The following is a 23,334-nucleotide window of genomic DNA, read 5'->3' on the forward strand; positions in this document are numbered from 1 at the left end:
AGGTCAGGTCAGGGAAGGGCACCATTCTGCCCTGAAAAACAAGCCCAGCCTGCTAGCATGTCCCAGAAAAGATGAGAGTTTAGGGGGCGGGCCTCAGAGGAAGATGTGTCTGAGCACTCAGAGTTGAACCCTGGAGCCTCTTACAACAAAAAGCAGCAACTTCTCTGAACATCTGAGCCTGGAGCATCCTCCTCTTCCGTTTTCTTGATGGTGGATCAGTGCTTGTCGGAGGATTTGAGGATTTCAATTCAACACTTATTTTTCTCTGCCCTGAGAGATTTCCTCTGGGAAGTCACCTGTAAGTGGCTGGAGTGAGGGGCTGGCATTCTTTCAGCTCAAACTCACAGTGCTTTCTGATGAACATGCAACCCCATCTCCAAATTCTAATGCATTCTTCTTGTTTAGCATCAGGGTTCCTGGCACAGCTACAACCACCAAGAAGTATTGTTGACCTTTACTTTCTCCAGGCACTCAAATGAAAACAGCAAGTATTATTATTTTGCCTCCTAAATGTGAAACTACATTGTATTTTGGATGAGCTTCTAGAAACTGCACCCCCCTCCTCCACTCTGACCTGTCTACCTTCCAGGGATCCCACCCTTTGATGAGGAAATAATTGTGTCCTGCTTGACTGGTTGTGCAGCAGCCCTGAGTGAACAAGAAACTGAACCCCTCGAAGACCCCTCCAGATATGCTGTATTCTACTCATCCATCCAAAGGTTTGATCAGTTTTATTTTTGGCAGAAGTGAAATGTTCACTTAGGCAAGACAGCAGTTTAAGCACCATCCTCTTTAAACCAGCTATAAGCATGGTCAGATAGGAGATCTCACTCTAGAAAATCTGCCTTGGGAGATGGCATTACTGAGCAAATTCTTGAAACAATTCTTTGTGCCTCTTTAGCCCCTGTTGCTGAAAGATACCTTAAATTTTGTGCTTTTCACTGATGTATAGGTTGTGTTAGAATAGGTCTTGTGTGGGATATAGTTGAGTTCTAGTGTGAGTTCAAATGCCAATTCTTTTAATGGCTTGGACCAATTGTCTAAACTATTCCTAAGTAACCTAGGATAAAAAATGCTCATCTGTCTTACCTAGGTATTGTGATGGGTTTATGTTGTTGTTGAAATAGGAAGTAGATCAGAGTTTGATGTTTTATCCTTGTACTATAAGAAGATTCAAAGTTAAATTCAGAGAATCATGTGCAACAATTCATGCGAAGAGTTGACTCATTGGAAAAGACTGATGCTGGGAGGGATTGGGGGCAGGAGGAGAAGGGGACGACAGAGGATGAGATGGCTGGATGGCATCACTGACTCGATGGACGTGAGTCTGAGTGAACTCCGGGAGTTGGTGATGGACAGGGAGGCCTGGCATGCTGTGATTCGTGGTGTCGCAAAGAGTCGGACACAACTGAGCGACTGAACTGAACTGAAAGGGCATATATGTGCCAGAGTTCCTAAATAACCAAATTATAATAGAAACCAATGGTATATATTACCTGGTAATTCAGAGTTGTGCTTTTCAGGATTTTTAAAGTATTTATTACATTCTGCAAATATTTTCTCAACTTCAGAGGGTAATTTTACAGCAAATACCAACATTGTTTTTCTTTCCCATCATCACACATCTTTCCGACCCTTCATCAACTAGTCAGCTTGTTTCCGCCTGTAGCAGACTAGCACTCTCATATCTCTATCAATGCTTAAAAAAATAAATAACATAAAATAGGTCTTGAACATCTTTGTTCCCTTGTGACAATGCGCATTGGCAGTGGTAATCTTTCCCTTTAGATCAGCTTGTTTGAAATACGATGGTACTTAAAAGGAAGGCCGGCTGGAAGGACACCAATAAAAATACCAGCTCAGCTTAAAACAATTTGATTTCAACCTAAAATGAATTACCTTGCAGCACAAATAGATAATGGCAAATGGGATATCCTACTTATCAGGACTATTCCCTGCGGAGAGTTAGAACTCCAGGTTCATTTGAAGCTCATTGCCCTGGGAGGATAGAGAATACGGTCTTCTGAACATTTATGTGCAGATGAACTAGTTGGAAGAGGAAACAAACTCTGAGTACGCAACATCCAGCCCTTGCTGATTTCTCAAGTGACAACTCCAATTTGACCTTCAACATTGCAAAAATGCAATGTGTTGACTGTTAAAAGAAACAACCCTTCTGTAAGGGAAAAATACCAAATAGCATCATTTTGTTTCTCAAGAGGCTGTGTCTCTCATAAGCTTTACAAACTAGAGGTTTGTAAAGATATATAAGGATACTTTGTTTGTGTTTTTGTACATAATAGGCACTGTTTTAGTGACAAGATTTTCCTTTCCTAAGCCATACATAGAAGACAGTTATGGGATAGACTTTTCATTAGTAATTCTTACTTTGATAGCGTATATGAACCACATGGCCTTTTGCACATTAGTGAATTGAGATTTATTTTGTCCTAAAGTAGAATGGCCAAATAAAGAATATACCTTAATGGGAATCCATGAGAAAAAATAACAGTTTTTCTACTGTTTCAATATATCATAAGATTCTTATATCCTCTCATAATACATTGATTCAGTTAATGACAGTCTCCTTTCTCTGTCCCTCTCAACCTCTCCTCTCTCTCATGCCAATTACTTTGTGTAGATATTCTCAATGTCCTCTTTGAATGTAGTCTTCAAGGGTTTATTTACAGTATCTTCAAAGATTATGACTATGTCAAATTTATTATCTTGGTGAAATAGAAGATAATAATAATCAGAAATCTTTACAAAGTTTGCAATCCACTGCGACTGTTGATAAAAAGTTTGATTCCACATGCAAAACAAGTCACTTCATGTTACTAAAATTAAATGCAAACTCCCAGAATTGGGTCTTAACCACATTAATATCAATTTTGAAATGGCAGCATTGTTGGGGTCATTTGTGCTTTATATTACATGAACCAGTTTAAACTATACATGAACCAAAAACACCCAAAGAAGCAGAGGTGGTTGAATCAATTCTGTCATTTTTTTCAAAGGCTGTTGACCCATGAGCTAGTGGATAAAATGGAGAAAACTAGAATAAAACCAAGATACTATCCTAGCTAAATAACAAGTCTTACCATGCCTCCTTCCTTCCTGGGTACTTAGGAGAAATAGAGAGTTTTCAGAAACTCAGATCCAGTCCCATATGCTGTTGTTATCAGAAAGCTGTCCAGATGGCAGTGTGTGTGTGAACCTTTAGTGATATTCTTTACATTGTCATAGCACCTATAATAATTTGATTTCCTAATGCTACCCCTGTGGGGGTAGCATTCAGTGTTTTCTAGACTGAGAAGGCAGAAGGGTACATCAGGTCTCCCTGGACCCACAGAAGCTCCTGTATTTATTGTATCGCTAGATAAAGAAATAAATGACTCAGGTGCAACATCATGATTTGAATTTCCATTTGTAGCTGGATTTTGTGAAATTTAACATTGCTGCTTTCTATCCTACTGTTAAATGATAAAGTTACTCATCTGTATATAAGCATCTGAAGTGTTAGCAGATAATTACATAAATGAAGTATTTTACACAAAGTATTAAAATTTGTACCAGAAAGAACAGCTTATATTATTTCTCAACCAATATTGGCACATGTAAAACACTTTGAAAGCTCTCAACAAGATAATAAACTCAGACATTTCCCCCTCTTTCCTTCTGAGTCCTTATCTAGATATTTTTCTTTTAGATAAACAATCAGCAGTGTGTTTACTGAATCTCACATTGATAGTCCCCAATAGTGTTTGCAACTTGAGTTTTATTCCAGCAGCTACATGAAATGAGTCCACAGTGCAGAGCAGGAGGCCCCTCTGGAACCTGAGATTATTTGTTCTCTCACTGTTCTAAAGGTAATTAAGGAGCATTGCATGTTTCTCAATTAATGATTTCTCATTCAACAGGGGATCTTTGATGCTAATTTGTTTTAATCAGGGCAGAGGCTGCTCAAAAACTCTAAACAATTCAGTGAAGAGGAACTAAGAATTTTTAATCAAGTGGAAGAGATTTAAATGCTATGAGGGACGCATTTATCATGCACTTTCAATTCCCGTTCATTTAACTCTGCTCTTTTGAGTTTTAGACACCAATGTGAGAATTATTAAATAGAGTATATTGTGTTACATAATATGGTTTTCCTTATGCATTTGTGTGTGTTTCATAGACCTCCCATTTAAGTCCTATTTATTTACAAACTTCATTTCTCTGTCTGTATAGTTGTGTTTATACATACATCTCACACCCTTATTTATTATATACACTTATAGAACATGCTTATGTAAGAGTAATTTACGTATAGGTAGCAAAAGAATCCAGAGAAGGCAATGGCACCCCACTCCAGTACTCCTGCCTGGAAAATCCCATGGACGGAGGGTCGGACACGATGGAGCGACTTCACGTTCACTTTTCACTTTCATGCATTGGAGAAGGAAATGGCAACCCACTCCAGTGTTCTTGCCTGGAGAATCCCAGAGATGGCGGAGCCTGGTGGGCTGCCGTCTATGGGGTCGCACGGAGTCAGACATGACTGAAGTGACTTAGCAATAGCAAAAGAATCAAAGAGATTGAGTCATAAGGGACCATTAGGTTTAAAAAATTCTTTTCACTCCTTAAACAACTGGCCTGAATGACTTCACAGCTTGAGCTGCTGAATCACATTGCATTATGTACATGGAAACACTCATAATCTATGGAGAAGTTGCACCTTGAAGAGGCATTACACTATGATTAGATCATAGTTCATATAAAAAATGACTTCAGCAGGAGACTACTGGCTTATGAATATAAATATTCAAAGTAACAGAATTAAAATACTGCTTTTTCTAATAAAAAGGTTCTGATCATCTCATTTTGATATCTTCAAGTCAAGTCTACTTTGCAGGAACGTCAATCATGTGAAATGAGGTGGGTTTCTTTTTCCTTCCTCTAACCAACTGAATATAGACAAATGTAAAGAAATGTTTGAGAGGCCTAACTAGTTAAATACTTACTGGTTCCCTGTATTGAAATAAGTGTGAAAGAAAAAACATTTTTTTTTAACCAGTGGTTCTCAAACTTTTAGAGTACATCAAGATCACCTGGAGGGCTTATTAAAATAGATTTCTGGTGCCCAATACTAGAGTTTCTGATTCAAAAGTTCTGGGACGCAGCCCAAGAATTTTATTTCTAATAAGTTCTCGGGTGATGCTGAGGCAGGAGCTGGTGACCCCACTTTCAGAGCTCCTGTTGTAAACAAATCAATCAGAAGGAGATGGCCATGGTTTGAATGCACCACTGAACAAAGACTCCAGGTCCTTCATGTATTCCAGTGTGTTTCTCAGAGATGCGCTGTCAGGAAGCAGCTGGACCTTGTGTCTCTGGGGTGAACTCTGGGGAATTTCTGGATCAGTTGGGTAGGGGCTAAGTGGTGAACTTGGGCAGGGAGATGACATTAGTGCCTATATTTTAATTCATGGAAGCTCCCTTGAGGGCCTTACTGGAATCGCAAACATTTGAAAACAAACATGAATAAAAATAAGAATCTAGTCCACCTGTACTAGTGGGCCTTGCCAAAAGCCAGACTGGCCTGTAAAAAGCTAGACCAGGATGATGTTTTCCAGCCCTGCTGATAACAATGATCTGGGGCTCTGTCAGATATCTGTGCTTATAATAAGGGCTCCAGTTAGCGCAACAGACAAGTCTGGAGAACTCGATGTAAGGAGCATTTTTTTCTTTTTCATAGTGGTGCTGAATTTGCTGGTATAGAGCTTCAGAGAGAAGCCCATTCATAAATCCTCCATCTGGGCCAAGTGCCCGCCCACTGCACAGACTGACCTCATTTGCTCAGCTTTCCCTGACATGTGGCATACTTCTGTGGGTCATGAATTGGCCTGGTGTATCTCTCAGTTGTATAATTAGGCCACATTGTGTAATAAGTTTGATTGTGATTTGCTCTGTTTCCATCAATTCTTCTTACTCTTGTATCATAAGGCAGTTTGGGTGTTGGGGAGACTAGGTTCTCCTGTAGAGGCATGAATGGTCATTTCATTGTTTACATTTGCCCTTAAAATCAATCAATAGGTATGGAATAAGCTTCCTGAAGATGATTCTGTTTTGACAGATATCTCCTAAAAGTTCCAATAGTGAATAGTACCTACTATGTGCCAGAAAGTATGCCTGTTATTTAATCCTCTTACAACCAATAAGAAAGGATGATTAGAATCCCCTATTTTACAGGTGAGAAAATTAACCTTCCCAAGTTCAAGTGGAAGATATGGGAAAGGATCTATCAGAGTGTGCCCCAAAACCTGCTGGTGATTAATTAACACATAGCTTTCAGACAACAGCGAGAAAAATGATGTCAAAAACTCCAGCCATCATACCCTTACTATAATATCTAACGATCGAAACAGTTTTAATTGAAAGGATATTTTGCCCTTTCTAATGAGCAATCTGAGCTTTCCGAGCCATCACAAAAATGAGTTGTAAGTCTCCCCAGCTCTAGGCAGCCTCAGGCTTTCAAATGCCCATGACTTACTGTGCCCGTGAACCGACTTAGTTAATCACACAATCACCGTGCATGTTCCTGGGCTGGCTTCAGACCTAATCATGTCATATCGTCGGGTCACAAAAAGTGCCAGTGATCTAATTGAATGTGACTTTGCAATTACAAGTTACATCTTGATGTGATCATATTGTCAGCACTCCACTTGGTTGGGATTTACATATCTCTGTGGTTGGGCGGTTCATCAAAGCCCAGAGCAGAAGGTCATCAGAAAGGTGGTCAGGGCCCTCGCAGAGACTCACTTGTCCATCGTTTCTACTCCATTTGGATAGCATTTATCACACTGCCCTCTTTGACTCTCTCCACACCCTGTACTGAACAAACCTCTCTTTGCTGGATTCTATCTTGCACTGTTGCTTACCCAACTCTTCCCAGGGTTCAGAGCTCTCTGAGAATAAAGCACAGGCTATAATGGGTGCCCTGTATTTGTATCAGTTCAAATTGCATTACAAGTTGCAAGAAGAGGCATTCCAGTTCTTTCCCAGAACTCTTGTATTATTCTCATAAGAACTAGCTGTTCAGAAGACTTCTTTACACAGGTCTGGGCTTCCTTGGTGGCTCAGATGGTAAGGAATCTGCCTGCAATGCAGGAGACCCAGATTTGAGCCCTGGGTTGGAAAGATCCCCTGGAGGAGGAAATGGCCACCCACTCCAGTGTTCTTGCCTGGAGAATCCCCATGGACAGAGGAGCCTGAGAGTCCATGGGGTTGCAAAGAGTCGGACACGACTAAGGGACTAACCGTCCCTTTTTTTCCTTTCCTTACACAGGTCCTACAATAATAGGAACTGACACACAATGAAAGTGTGTTTGTGGAACTAGTCCGGCGACTTCACTTTTCCTCAATCTTAGTTTTCTCATATGTGTCATAAAGGCCCACGTCAGGACATGCTGGCTGGTTCTCTCTGCGTTCTTACCAGGTGGCAATGCTATTGTGCCGGCCTGGTTTACTGTGCCTTAGATTTTTATGGCATTAGCTCCAAGAGGGCTGTGTTAGAACCCATCAGGTTAGTGCATGCGTGTGAGCATGCTCAGTCCCTCAGTTGTGGGCACTCTTTGTGACCCCCATGGACTGTAGCCAACAAGGCTCTTCTGTCCATGGAATTCTCCAGGCAAGAATACTGGAGTGGGTTGCCACTTCCTTCTGCAGGGGATCTTCCTGACCCAGGGATTGAACTCGAGACTTTTGAGGCTCTTACATTGGCAGGCAGATTCTTTACCACTGAGCCACCTGGGAAGCCCTTCACAAAAAATATATATCCTTAAAACAGCACAGAAATCTTCACAGGGGTGGCATTTTCGAGGTCACAGTTTTTATTCTGATTTTGTCCCACTTTGGTTATATTTCAGATTGGCATGGTATCACATTGAAAGAAATGGGTATCATAGCCTTCTCACACATTTTCTTTATTTTTTTTTACAAGAGAGCCTTTGAGGTACACATACTTCAAATATCTTTTATTCACCACCACCAGAATACTCAATTCTTGTTTTATTTCTCAGTGAAGCTTAATTTCTACCCAAAGGACAACATATTGTGCCTTCATTGTTTCAGCTGTGTGTCAAACCTTCATCACCTCTAAAGGGACGTTCTTTCTATTCAGAAGATAAAATGAGATGCAGAGAATTAGTCAATCATTTGGACATTAAAAGATTCTATATGAAGAACGGCTAGTTAACAGAAACAGAAATGTTAATGTCCTTTAGTCTCCAAAAGAGATGGTTGAAAATATTTTTGTGGCAGCCAACTTTCAGAAGAGACATCCCAATTACATTAAGATTATATTGTGGAGAAATAGTCATTTCTCCATTCAGGGCCAGAATAAACAGCAAGTCTCCAACAAGCATGGCTCTCACATTTTAGAAACATGCCAAAGCTAGGTAACTAGCTGGTATGTTTATATGCAACATGCAGATGTCTGACCTAGATACATCTCTAAAAATTAATTTAACAGTGCTGCACTGGGCTCGGCTAATACTCTAACAAGTTTTTTTTCCCCCTTTAATGATGAGCATAAACCCTGAGGGCATTGTGTTTGATAGAAGTGACAGCTCTGCAAGATGCAGGCTCCTCTATGAGTAAGTGTGCTGACTCAGAAAACAGAAGGACAGCACTGATGGGAGGGGAGTTGTCGGACAAATTAGTAACCTTCTCCTTTAGAAGTTATGTAGCTAATCAGTGCTATAGGCATGCTATAGCCATATCCCAGAGGCAATGGTGACGTCCTTAAGATTTGCTTCTTAAAAGAAAAGTTGGTATAGAACCTAGAATCTGCGCTATGAAACGTCCCGGGTCTCTCTCTTTTGATTGTTTGTTATATTTTTGAATTCCATAGCCTCTGAATAAAGGAAGTCATTTTTTTCCTTCTTCTTTAACTCCCTTCTCTCCCTACCCCCAGCTTCAAGAAGGTCCATCATGTTACAGAAAACACACAGGATATTGAAGTCTTTGTCATTCAAATGTGCTTAGAAATAAAATCGCAGATGTTTGTATATTTCTATGATATTGCATAATTAAGTCTGATCTCAGTGAGGGAATTCGAACAAACAATTCTACCAGAAAAATAGGTATTTATGTCTATTTGCCTGGGATTTTCTTTAAAGTAGCTCAAGTTACACTGAGGATTAATTAATCTTGTGACTGATTGCTGTGATGCATGGAGCTGAGGGAGCATTTGGAGGATTTGGGAGATATTTGCATGAGATGTGGTGCCCAGACTGAATTAAACATACTGAAAGGGACATGCAAGAAATATCTTACATGGAGGGGGTTTATATATTTTAGATAAAAGGGGAAGTGACTTAAAGGGTTTAGCAGCTCAATGTCAACATTAGATTCCTAATTATTATAGGTAGGATCTACCCAATTGCAACTTACAGAAGTAACTAAAGGATTCTTGAGACCCTATTATAAACTCTGGAATGAGAACCAAAGGCACACTTCCCATTTAGTAAGTGCATAAAGCCTCATAGTAGTGATTGGAGGTTCACACAGGAGTTTAATTCTACTCCTCACTGTGAAGAACTGGTGGGTTTTTAGTCTTTAGTCCTTTAGTCTCCTTCTGGTGGTTGTATCTGGACTCCAGTTCTCCATGCCTTTCCTTCTTCTTTAGGTTTCTTCTGAAGTCAGGTATATGCAGCTACAAACAATAGCAACCTGAGCAAACAGGGATTAAACCATATGGAATTTATATTTTACTTAACAAAAAAATCTGGCAATAAGAGTCCGGAGATTTTTTTTTTTTTTTTTTTTTGAGTCCGGAGATTTTGATGGCTCAGAGATGTCCCCTTCGTTTTCCTCCTCAGTGGATTGACTTTTCTCCTCAAGTGTGTCTCTCTTGGTCACAAGATAGCTGCCGTTATTCAAGGCCTCGTCTTCCTGTGACATTACACAAAGGGCGATCTTGGTTTCTCCTTAGAATTCTCTGGTCTTTCATCAGGGAGAAAATCTCTCTTGGAAGTCCATCCTAACCTTCAACTCATCTTCTTTTAGCTTTCATTAGCCAAGACTGAGTCACATGCTCACCATGGACCAGTCCCCAGCAAGGGGTAATGTGATTTCTGTGACTGGCTCGGACCCTCTCTACTCAAGGTGTGGCCCAAGGAGAAGCACAATTACTTCACCAGGGAGCCTATTAGAATTGCAGGGTCTTAGACCCACCCCAGACCTATTGAGTCGACATCGTGATCCCAGCTTTAGACCAATGATGATTCAGCCTCTGGGGCTGGGCATGTTCAAGGGAAAATCAGGATTATGGTAGCAATAAAGATGGGAAGTGCATTGGGGGTAGGCAGCCATCAGTATCTGCCACAATCTTCTAGTCTCAAATCACCTGGAGTCATCGCTTGTTTTGTTGACTATGATTTTCTCTCCACAGAACTCTGCAAAATGTCATCTGCTTATGTTATGTGCTAACCCTCAGAATACTTTTGGTCCACTTGAGTGACCCTGCAGCAGTCTCCCTCGTCTGCTGGCACTCAGATCGTGCCAGTGATCTCCCTGAGTGCTGGGTGTCATCCACTCCCCTTGGCAAGAGGGATCCCTTCCTGTGTAGGGCCCAAGCTGAAAATGATCTTCCTGTTTGGGTAGGCAGAATAATGGCCTCCAAACATACCCATGTCCTAATCCTTGAAACCTGTACAAGTTACTGCAAAAGACACTTTACAAATATTATGGAAGTAAGGGTTTTGAGGTGCTTCCCTGGTGGTGGAGAGGTAAAGAATCTGCCTTTCAATGCAGGAGATCTGGGTTCGATCTCTGAGTTGGGAAGATCCCCTGGAGAAAGAAATGACAACCCACTTCAGTATTCTTGTGTGGGAAATCCCATGGACAGAGGAGCCTGGTGGGCCACAGTCCATGGTATTGCAAGAGTCAGACTTGACTAAACCACCACCACCAGGATTTCCTAGCTGCTAAACTGGGAAGATTAAATGGTGGTAATGTTTCGTTGCCTGGGGCAGAATGAATGTTCCAGAATGCCACATGCAATGCTTAATCTCAAGTCAGTTGGCCATTTGGTCCCTTTCCAAGAGATGGATGGTGGCATTGTGCCCTACTTGAGGTGTTGACAGACTTAGCCATTCAACAACAAAAACAAAGGATTTTGAGATGGAAGTTTATCCAGTTAGGCCCTAAATGTCCTTGTAAGAATAAAGCAGAGGGAGGATTGGTTTCAGATGAAGAGAAGACAGTGTGACACCAGAGTTGAGGTTGGAGTGATGAGCGACCCACTGGGGAATGCCATTGGCCACCAGAAGCTGGAAGTGGCAAGGGAGGGATTCTCTCCTCAAGCCTCAGAGCGAAGCAGCACTTGCTTTTAGTCCCAAAAGACTCATTTCAGACCGCTGGCTGCCAGAGCTGTAAAAAAAGAAAGAAAGAAATACATTTCTCTTGTTTTAAGCCACTAGGTCTGTGGCAATTTGTTACAGCAGGCATAGGAAACTAACACACCAGCTTTACAGTCCCTGCAATTCCCTGTGGCACAATTTGTAATCCAGCCATGTTACCTTTTCATGATTTTAATATAGTTTGCAGATGGAATTAATCGTTTCATTTCTATAAGACCTTCAAACACTGTCAAAAGAAGATCCTCTTTGGGTTAGGATAAGAAACTAGACCGAGGGAGCCTAGTAAGGCGGTCACCTGTGCATGATGTCACTGTTACCATCTTCTCCCTCCCATAAAGAGGAAGGACATTTGGGGGGGGGGTGGTGGCGGTGGAGAGGGAGAAGCTAAGCTTGACTTCAGCAGCTCACAGAGAAGAAGGACAATTAGAAAACCAGCTTCACCTATGCCTGCCAGCTGCCATTCTACAGTGAGTTGAGTCAATTGCACTTTTCTCTGCCAAAACCATTTGACGGGACAATAAGGACTGAGAAAGGTCAAAAGCAGAAGCTCTGAGGAGACCCAACAGGCCACTGAAATGAATAAAGGTGGTCATTAGCAGCCATGGAGAGACACAAGATGGGTCCGGAAAAGGCTTAGTAGGGGCACTAGGGTCTCATGCAAAGCAGGGGCTGCCACCGGGTGGGCAGAGGTCACAGCGCCAGCAGTCTCAGGGAGGCGGTAATTCTGCAGACAAGGGGTGGGGGGACCTGACCTCCAGCAGGGAGAAGGAGCCATGGCTGGCATCGGCACGTTTGTGCTGAGGGAGGCTTTTAAAGGAGCTCTTTGGACAGTGTTCATCTCGGGCCGTTCAGATGGAGATGGATGAGGGTCTGGAGGGAGGCAGACTAATGTGAAGAATCATTGTTTGCACTGCTGGGAAGGAGGGGGAAGGAGCTGTCACAATCTTGCAAGCACAGCTTCTTTTCAGAAGTGAGCTCTCAGCCTTGATGTCTGCTCCTAAACGCCCTGTGCTGCTAAACGATACTGGTGACCACTCATCCCACTGCCCGCCGAGGAGCCGGGGCGCTCGGGAGCCAGCTTCTCACCTCCAGTTGTGCAGAGCACAGAGCCTCGACCCTGGTGCTCATTCCTTCTCTTGGAAAGAGCCAGCTTACCTTTCACCGCTCAACTCTCTCTCCACCACTGCTGTGCTTTGCCCGTGGAGAGGACTTGTTGTTTAGTCGCTAAGCTGAGTCCAACTCTTTGCAACCCCTGCACTGAAGCACACCAGGATCCCCTGTCCTTCACTAACTCCTGGAGTTTGCTAAATTCATGTCCATTGAATCAGTGGTGCCATCCCACCATCTCATCCTCTATCACCCCCTTCTCCTCCTGCCCTCAATCTTTCCCAGCATCAGGTTCCTTTTCAATGAGTCAATTCGGAGCTTCAGCTTCAGCATCAGTCCTTCCATTGCATATTCAGGGTTGATTTCCTTTAGGATTGACTGGTTTGATCTCCTCGCTGTTCAAAAGACTCTCAAGAGTCTTCAGCACCACAGTTTGAAAGCATCAATTCTTTGGCACTCAGCCTTCTTGATGGTCCAGCTCGCACATCCGTCTGTATATGACTACTGGAAAAACCATAGCTTTGCCTATACAGACCTTTGTCTGCAAAATGATGTCTCTGCTTTTTAATACTCTGTCTAGGTTTGTCATAGCTTTTCTTCAAAGGAGCAAGCATCTTTGCCATGTGACATTTATTAGGTGGGTTTCTGTTTTCATTTTTGTTTCTTGGACTTTGCCCTTTTTTTGTTTGTGTACATCATCTTTGTGGTGTACCTCAACCTCACTATAAAACAGATAGTCAAGCAGAGCAGACCTGGTTTCTTGTTCCCAGAGAAAGAAAGGCCAAGCAAAATAGAAAATACATTAACATTCAGTTCTGAGTTTTAAGATTCCAAGGTCCAAAGCTTAGCAGGAGCAATAGGTTTGACAGAATATTTAGTCAATGAACCTCTGCCCTCAGCCATGCTCAGCCATGGAAAGGGGCCATGAGAGATGCCTATACCGATGACACAGAGAATCTAGAGAAGAAGAGAAAGCTGGACCAAGAGTTGAGGCCTTGTCCCACCTTTGCTGTAAGACAAAAGGTCACGGGAGTGTGCATGTCCATACCTTTGTGTGTCAGGGCCGTAAGGTCATAGCTGTTGACAGCAGCCTGTGGATCATGCAAGTCCAAGGTTAGCAGAGAACCAGCTGCCTCAGCAGATACCAATGGGGATGTTGCTGGGCAGAGCAAAACAGAGTGATAGCCATCCTCAGATGAGTCAATTCCTAGGCAGGTTGATAAGAAGTCCAGGGGTCCCCAAGGAGAAAGGGGTCTGGAATTCTCAAGGAGGAGAAGAGGACAAACTTTTTCCCTCTACATCCCTTAGGATTATATAACAATAATGTATGCTGCTTGAGGACAGTTTCCGGAAAAAAAGCCTTCTGGCTAATCCTGTTATCTTAAAATGTAAATTATGGGAGTGGGTCTAGTAAGGTCTTTACAACCTCCAGACATTCTTTTGATTCACTGTAAAAACTAATTAAAGGTATATAACTCCATTGCTAACACTAGTGGGGGCGTACTCTTTCTGCCCTCTTCTGATGTCTATGTCGGAAGCTTTCTCTGTCTCCTTTATACTTTAATAAGGCTTTATTACACAAAAGCTCTGAGCAATCAGCCTCGTCTCTGGCCCCGGATTGAATTCTTCTCCTCTGGAGGCCAAAAATCCCAGCGTCTTTCGTGGTTCAGCAGCAACCTTTCACAGAGATGCCTCCATGAATAAAAGGTGGCAGGAGACAAAGACCATCTTTCCCACTGACATGGGCACACCCCCTGCTTCCCATCACTCTGCCCACAGGAGGGTAGATGTGCCATAAGGGAGAGATACAACTGGAAACCTTAGGCGAGACCTTCAAGTAGCTGAGTTTCCTCAACTTGCCTTAAATTCTGCCACAGTTGGAATGGAAGCTTGGGAAAATAAATGGTTTGAGTAGTGGGGAATAGTTGAACTATTTACACACCTGAGTTAAGTGGCTTATGAAGTAGTATAGCCAATATGCCCATTTTATTTCACCACTGCCATGGAGCTTCCCAAGTGGTGCTAGTGGTAAAGAACACACCTGCCAATGCAGGAAATGTAAGAGACATGGGTTCAATCCCTGGGTCAGGAAGATCCCCTGGAGGAGGGCATGGCAACCCACTCCAGTATTCTTGCCTGGAGAATCCCATGGACAGAAATCCTCCTGCAATTCAGGAGTCTCAGGAGATGTGGGTTCGATCCCTGGGCTGGAAGATCCCCTGGAGGAGGGCATGGCAACCCACTCCAGTATTCTTGCCTGGAGAAGCCCACGGACAGAGGAGCCTGGTGGGCTACAGTCCATAGGGTCACAAAGAGTCCGACATGCCTGAAGCGACTTAACACACACACAGCACATCATGAAAAAAATATTTCCTTTAAGCTCTCCATTTCAGCTGACTGTTTGGAGAGAGTCTGGTTGGACGTTTCATCTACTTTGACTGCCTTTTCTAGCCTTCCCAGCAGGGCTGATGTGAACAAATGATGGATTCCTCTGGATGGTCTCATTCACCCTGTGAACTCATTGAACATGGTTCACATGTGAGTTAAAAGTACCCATGATATAGAGAAAGAGCCATCCAAAGGGGACTAACACTAATACTTGTTGTGACACCATTGTTCTCAGAAAATACCTTGCTCCATTCAGTGACCTGTGATGTGGTTGCTGTAACTCTCCACTTGCAGAGAAAAAAGCAGACTCTCGGTGGTCTACCCAACAATGCATGACTCGCACTGTACTGCCTTGCCAAGGAAATCTAGAAGTACACTGAATATAAGACCCACAGGAGACTTAAGAGGTAGAAGGTAGAAAATACCAACGTTGAGCAAATCAGACCCTCTAGCGAACTAGAGATGCCTCAGCCTGGGGGATTGACTCTCTAGAGGCTGGAGTTCAGTCCAACAGATGGTAGTTGAGGAAATAATTTGAGATGAGGCATAATCAGTAAACAACAAGTTGTGGGACACCAAAGGATCTGATTGAATGGATGTCACATGGAAAATCATAAGCCCACAGACAGTCAAAGAATAACATGTATAGCAGAATAACATGGCATCCAACACAGAACCTAGAAACCTAGCTGTTAATGAAAGAGTTAGGCATGGCCCAAGTGTCACTCAATATCACTTCTCCTACTCAATGTCAGTAATGAAGCAGAGAGGGCTCAGACTCTAAAGGAATATTTACGTGCCAGAATTCCTGGCATCGTCTCCTCAAATGAACATCCTCTCCCTCTGGTGGCCAGCATTTACACACATGAGCTGGCCCAGGGGTCATCCTCAGGATGCCAGCAGCTAACTCTGTGCTCATGGGTCAGTTACCTCTGCTGAGCAAGTAGCTGTGTGATGAGGGATCAGTTACCTCTTCTCTTATACTTTCCTCTGCATGATGAGAGTGCTGGGGATCGTGGAGGCCACTCCCAGTTCCAACACACTGTGATTCTCTCATTATAGTAAAGTGGGTTTAGCTCCAATGTCTTCATCTGTTCAGGCTGCTATAACAGAGTCCCATCAATTGTTTATACACAGCTGAAATTTATTTCTCATGGTGCTGGAGGCTGAAAAGTCCAAGATCACAGTATCAGTAGACTCAGTGCTTCCCAGACAGTGATCTTTTCATTGTGTCTTCACTGGGCAGAATGGACTGGCTAGCTTTCTGGAGTCTCTTATTAGGACACTAATCTTATCATGAAGGCTCAACCCTTAATACCTAATCACCTCCCAGAGGCTACACCTACTAACACCATCACCTTTCTGGTTGGGATTTCAACTTACAAATGGGGGGGAGGGGGGGCGGGGGGCAGGCAGGGAGTGCACCAGTATTCAGACAACAGCACCTGATGGAGAAATCCTGACTTCAGCCTCAAGTAACTGCAGTCAGTCCAGAGTGTACATGAAATGGTTTTCTTCTCAGAAAGCCCATGGCTCCTGGTGATGTGATTGGCATTCAAAGTTACAAAAATCTGTTTATAAGATTCTTTGCTCCTGCCACAAAGGAACTGACTTACATCTTTGTCCATGCATAGCTTGTTTTCTGAACATTTTTTAAGCAATCAAAAATTCACTGTTATCTAAAATACCTGACCCTTTATAAAGCTCCAATGATTTTCCTCTGGCGCACTTCCTCCTTCACACAGACTAACATTTCACTTTGCCATCTTTACGGTTGAATGTCCAACTCCCTCTTCGTGTTCCTCCCAAGAAATCGTGTCTGCAGGCATCCAACGCTCCAAAACTGGGGAACAATCTCTCTGGAGCTCCCCGCCCCTCCACCCACTCCCCAGGCTCTGGTTCATTTCTCTCCAACTATGATTTAATGAGAAAATGTCCCACCTCTTTGTAGATCTTCAATTTCACATAACTTTCTGGGTTCTTCTGAACATATTCATAGCTTAGACAGCACTTGATTTTATTTTTCTACCCCAATAAATTTGTTTTTCTATGTGAACAGAACTCTTTTTTAACCCATAGAAGATTTCTCTTTCACATAATAGAAGATGTCTTTTCCTTCCAAGTAAACAGGGTTACAGACATCTGCTTAGCTTAATCAATAAACAAATGGATTATCAAGTATCCTTCAAATAAATAGCCCATACCACTTGACTGCCAATGCAAGTGACATCTTTGAACTAAATCTAATAGAGAAAGGCTGGAGTAACTGATTCCTGCGTGTATGTGTGTTTCCTTTCTTGAGATAAGATGAAACTTGAGCCTACAGACAACCCTGTCATTGATTTTTTAGCCTTTTATCTTCCATGAAAGAATCCCCCTTGTTCCAGCTTTTGTTGTTGTTCAGTCTTTAAGTTGTGTCTGACTCTTTGCAACCCCGTGGACTGCAACCTGCCAGGCTCCTCTGTCCTTTAGCAAAATAACAAATAGCTGTTGCCTCTGTTTCAAGTCCTGTGTGCTCTCTCTCTCTCCCTTCGTTGGATTAGGGGTCACACAGTCCGTGGTGATGCAGGATTCCTCAAGAAAGGCCTCTGGTTCCTCCACTGGTCCCCTTGACCCTGTTAGAAGGTAGTGGGCCAGGGCAGGTGGTGGGGGCTGCAAGGTGGTAGGAATGCACACAGCTTCCGCTGAGAACAGAAATAATGCAAAAGGCTGTTGAACAGCGGTGAAGTGCAGCATTGATGGGATTTAAACACGCATATAAGATGCTCCAAAAGATGGGGAAATATTCAAAACCAGTGACATGGGCTTAGAACTAATGAGCTCACAGCACACCCAGTGGAACCATGTGAAGAGAAGCCCGGGGGTTTTATCCTGCAGGTAGACTTTTTATTCAAGTCCACATCTGATAAACTGCATCTCTCCAGACCTTCCTAGGACTCGGCTTCCTCCTGGGACCCCTTGTAAAGGAGCAGCTAATGATTCCGCTTGACCCTCAAGAGCCCACAGTCGCTGAGACAGACCACCAGCCTTTTCTGTCACCTCCCCCACCCCTGGAGTCTTCCATTATTCAGGTGTGTGTTGGCATCTACCAGGAAGTCAGGACTGTAACCAGGGTTGGAGAGAGGAGAAAACTGTGGCTTTAAGCTTTTTGATTTTATGAGGTGAATCTCTGTCTGCGACACAGTATGATAGGTGCTGTGAGACAGTTATCAGAGCAAGCATGTGAGTACCCCTCCCCTTCACCACTCTGAGTGATTCACAATCAGTACGTCAGCATTCAGCGCCCACAAGGGCCTGGAGGCACTGCTATTACACCCATTTTAGAGATGTGGAGACTGAGGTGCCTACTCTTAAGGAATTCTCGAGGTTGCAGCCTTGTCTGCAGCAGTCCAGGGCCAAAGCTATTATGGGTACAGAGCCAGAGGAAGTACAAGGGATTTTTGAAGACACCCCAGCAACTTTCTAGCTAACTTTGGCAGACACGTCGGGGGAGAGCCATGTCTGAAGGAGAAGCAGGGTTAAATATAACTGCAGAGGAGGAGAGTCATTTCAAATATCAAAAAACAGCATGGCCACAGATCCAAGGCTAATCTGATGCCTGTGACCCCATTGGGATCATGACTGGGGTAGGGGTGGGAGACAGGCTAGCAGATGAGGCCAGAATGAGATGCCCTTGTGTTCTGGTGAATGCTGTCATCCCAGCCTGCCTCTAACAGCTCCCTCTTGGTTCAGAAGTGTCCTGGTCTTGGGGAGGGGGTGAGGGGAGGTAGGTGTGGGGCTTCCCAGGTGGCACTAGTGGTAAAGAATCCGCCTGCCAAGCAGGAGACCTGGGTTCAATGCCAGCATTGGGAAGATCCCTGGAGGAGGGCATGGAAACCCACTCCAGTATTCTTGCCTGGAGAAGCCCATGGACAGAGGAGCCTGGTGGGCTACAGTCCCTGGGGTCACCAGGAGTCGGACATGACTGAAGTGACTTAGCATGCACTCACGTCCTGGTCTGGATGGTAAATTGCATCATTACCTTGGGCCAGACGGAGAAGCCAGGAGGAGATTCTTGCTAAGGAAGCAGACGGAAGTTTTGGAAAAGTTTTCCTGATAGCAAGGAGGAGGGGTTGGAGAAAAATGAGGGACCCCTCAGGAGGTCATGACCGGGGTCCAGAATGTGGCCCTGAGCCCAGGCAGTGGCTGTGACAGTAACAAGAAAGGGAGAGCCTCTTGACCAGAGGTTAATTGACACGACTCTGGAACTTGTCATTGAAGACTGCGGACGGATGACAGGTCTAGTGTGGGCGGCTAGAGATGCCTCAGCTCACTCGGAGGGCACAGACTAAATACCTGATTTTCAAAATCTTGAACTTGAGTTGCCGAGGAGCTTCCTACAGGCAGAAGGAAACGTGGGGCCACCTATGGGAAAGGAGTGAAATTTAAAAGGTAGATTCAGGAATAGCCAAAGGAGATACAGATGTTGAAAAGGAAGGGATGCCTGAAATGAGAGAGGAGAGGCCAAGGCCTGAGAGAAACTGTCAGGGAGATGAGGGAACAAGAAGAGCCCAAGAATCAGAGACAGAGAGCAGGCAGGGGTGGTCCGTGGGCCATGGGCTGGCTACTGCTAGCTGTGTCTTGAGAGAACAGTGGCAGAGGTGGGAGCAGAGATTTCCTTCAGGGCTTTCCAAGGATTGCGACTGGTGAAGGCAGAGCCTGGGATCCAGAGCAAGATCCCTGCAGGAAATGGATCAGCTCACCTTGCACTCAGAACCCTACACCCCTTCTCCCTGGCCTCCCTGGCCTTTGCTCTGGCTGTGCCCAAGGCCCAGCCCACCCTCACTGGCTTACTCACTCCAGACCCTTCTCTTCTCTTAATTTTCTCACCATCCACAGAGAAGCAATCAGCAAATCCTGTCTCAACCACTGCAGGGGTTCCAAAGCCAAATCAGAGGACCACCGTCATGTCCCCACCATCACCTGTCTGGTCTGAGCCATCATCACCCATCACTGCCTCACCAGTGCCCCCTGCTCCATCCCCCCAGCAGATCCAGGGTGGGCCTTGAAGGTGTAAGTCACAGTGAGTCACTCTCTGACTTGATGGCCACCAGCTGACTTCAGGCCTAAAGTTCTTGCTGGGGCTTAGGGCTGTGGCTCTGATGCCCCCTCTCACTCTCCAACCAACTATTCCTGAAACCCTCCCTGGAGCACCAGCCTCGGGCCCCTGCTCTGTATCCTGTGGCCTGGAACATTCTCCCGTAGAGGGTCATATGCCCCACTAGACCCACTAGCTCTCTGCTCCAATGTCACTCCCCTGCCTCCCCCACTACCCATCTAAAACACAACCCCTTAGCTGTCTCTTTCTCTTCCCTTAGCCTGTTTTGTTTTTCTTCATAATCGTTATAACTTCCCATTATATTTTTCCATCCTCCTGATAGAATCTACACACAGTAAAATTCACTCCTTTTAATGCACAGTTTTTTGAGCATTGAGAGAAACTTCAGTCCTTTAATCATCACCACAGTCAAGATCTGAAATAACTCCATCACTCCCCAGATTCACTCAAGCCCCCTTGGAGTCAATCCTTCCACACCTGGTCCTTAGCAATCTGTTTTCTGTTCTTGTAGTTTTGCCTTTTCCAGAACATTATATAAATGTTGGAGTCATATAATATGTGGTGTTTTAGTGTCTGTCTTCCTTTCTTAGCGTAACGTGTGTGGGGTTCATTCATGATGTTGGGTCCAGCAGTTCGTTCCTTTTTGTAGCTGTGTAGTATTCCATTGTGTGGATGACTGCACAATGTTAATTCCCTATTGAGGATATTTGAGTTGTTTTCAGTTTTGAGTGAATGTGATTACAGTTCCTCCGCAACTTGTGATAAGTTCTTGCGAATACATGAGGTCTCATTTTTCTTGGGTAAATAAGTAGAAGTAAGAATTGCTGGGCCCTATGGTAGCTGCATGTTTAACTTTACAAGAATCTGCAACCCTTTTCCAGAGTGGCGGTACCACGGTACATTTCCACAGGCAAGAGGTGACAGCTGCAGTTGCTCTGCATCCTCACCAGCACTTGGTGTTATGGGTTTTTTAGTTTGTTTTTGTTTTGCCATTCTAACCAACGTACAGCGGTATTTCATCATGGCGGTCGTTACCTGTTGATTTGTGAGTCTATATATACAAATGGACAATGGCTAGACCCCATGTGACAGTAGAACTCTAACCCACCACCTCTGTAGCAGCCAGCACACAATGGTCCAGCCTGAGTCAGAGAGTACCAGCTTCCTCTAATGTTTGCACCCCATGCACTTCCAACTCAGGACCTACTCAAGAGAGTCAAATATGCTCCCCCAACCAAGCACATAGGATGCTCTGCTTCTGTTAACCCCTCTTCAGCTGCCCAAGGTCACCAGCCTGCAGTCAGGGCACACCTGAAGCCTTCCTTTTATATCCACTTACGTCTAAAGCTGTCCCACATCCTGCCTCCCTTTGACTCTGCCTAACATGAGTGATTGCAGCCATGAAATTAAAAGACGCTTACTCCTTGGAGGGAAAGTTATGACCAACCTAGATAGCATATTCAAAAGCAGAGACATTACTTTGCCAACAAAGGTCCGTCTAGTCAAGGCTATGGTTTTTCCTGTGGTCATGTATGGATGTGAGAGTTGGACTGTGAAGAAAGCTGAGCACCAAAGAATTGATGCTTTTGAACTGTGGTATTGGAGAAGACTCTTGAGCATCCCCTGGACTACAAGGAGATCCAACCAGTCCATTCTGAAGGAGATCAGCCCTGGGATTTCTTTGGAAGGAATGATGTGAAAGCTGAAACTCCAGTACTTTGGCCACCTCATGCGAAGAGGTGACTCATTGGAAAAGACTCTGATGCTGGGAGGGATTGGGGGCAGGAGGAGAAGGGGACGACAGAGGATGAGATGGCTGGATGGCATCACTGACTCAATGGATGTGAGTTTGAGTGAACTCTGGGAGTTGGTGATGGACAGGGAGGCCTGGCATGCTGCAATTCATGGGGTCACAAAGAGTCGGACACGACTGAGCAACTGAACTGAACTGAACATGAGTGAGGGTAGCTGGTTCCCTGCCCTAGGAAGCACTCAATAAATAGCCTCTGCTTGTTCTTCTTTGGGCTTCCCTTGTGGCTCAGACCATAAAGACTCTGCCTATAATGCAGGAGGCCCGGATTCAATCCCTGGGTCAGGAATCCTCGATCCCTAGTTCTCCTTTGGGTGCTCTTCATTTATTTTCCAAGTTTGTGTATTTACTGTCTTCTTCCATCAGGAGAGGGTCTCCAGGAACAGTGCCTGGAGATGCTAATAGATGCTCCAAAAGTTCTGTGGACAGAAAAAAAAAAAAAAAATTCTTTGGACAGACTTCAGGAATTTCTAGGACTCAGTTTGAGCCCTTGGCTCATTTCCTTTGAGGGGTGGCAGAAACTGTAGCCCAGGAAGTTGCCTCACCAGTAGGGCCTGGGGCTCTGGCATGTCCCCTGCCCTCTGCTGGGGTTGGTCGGTGGGGTGTGCCCAGCTCTGCCACTTCTCCAGACCCACCCCATCTCCTGATTGGCAGCTTGCCTGCCCATCTGATCAGCTTCTCTCTGCTTCCCTGAGGAGAGGCTCAGACAGTTTGGGCCAGCTCAGGGCATATGGGGAGAAGACCTTCTAGTTCTTTCTAAACATCTTGTCTGCTGTGGAAGAATGCAAAGCCCCGAGAAAGAAAGCCCACAGGAGGCTCTTTCGAAGGCAGCCAGAATCTTCTCTACTTTTGGAAACTGCCTCGTGGGAAGGGAGGCCTGTTAGACTAAACATCTCGTGGTCCCAAACTGCAACAATTTTGGAAATGCTCCCCAGGCTATGTCTCTCTCTGGGAAAAGGGAATTATAAACCCTGAGTCTGAAGCAGCTCTACATTCCTCTCAGCTCAAGGGCTTTCTAGAGTCCCTTCTGGAAGTCAACTTCGGAAATTGGACTTGCAGCAGCAGAAAAGCAGATGCTCCAGCCCCGGGTGGGATGGGGCTCAGCCCTGGTCTCCATGGGTCCCATCTCTCCTGAGGCTGATGGGGAGATGGCATCGGTGCTATAGGGGGACCTCAGAGCCCTGGAGGCACCCACTAAACCGAATGATAAAAACAAACAGCAGAATAAAACTTTCAAGACTGCATCTCCATATGTGAGGATTTTTTAATATTTTTTGTCACTATGTTAGTCACCCAGTCATGTCCAACTCTTTTTGGGGACCCCTTGGACTGTAACCCACCAAGCTCCTCTGTCCATGTAATTCTCCAGGCAAGAATACTGGAGTGGGTAGCCATTCCCTTCTCCAACAGATCTTCTCAACCCAGGGCTTGAACCTGGGTCTCCCACATTACAGGCAGATTCGTTATCAACTTCACCATCTGAGCCACCAGTCGAATTTATTTTCTTAAATATGTCTAACTGTTCC

Source organism: Bos indicus, chromosome 26 (assembly GCF_029378745.1).
Source record: "Bos indicus isolate NIAB-ARS_2022 breed Sahiwal x Tharparkar chromosome 26, NIAB-ARS_B.indTharparkar_mat_pri_1.0, whole genome shotgun sequence".
Lineage (NCBI taxonomy): Eukaryota > Metazoa > Chordata > Mammalia > Artiodactyla > Bovidae > Bos > Bos indicus.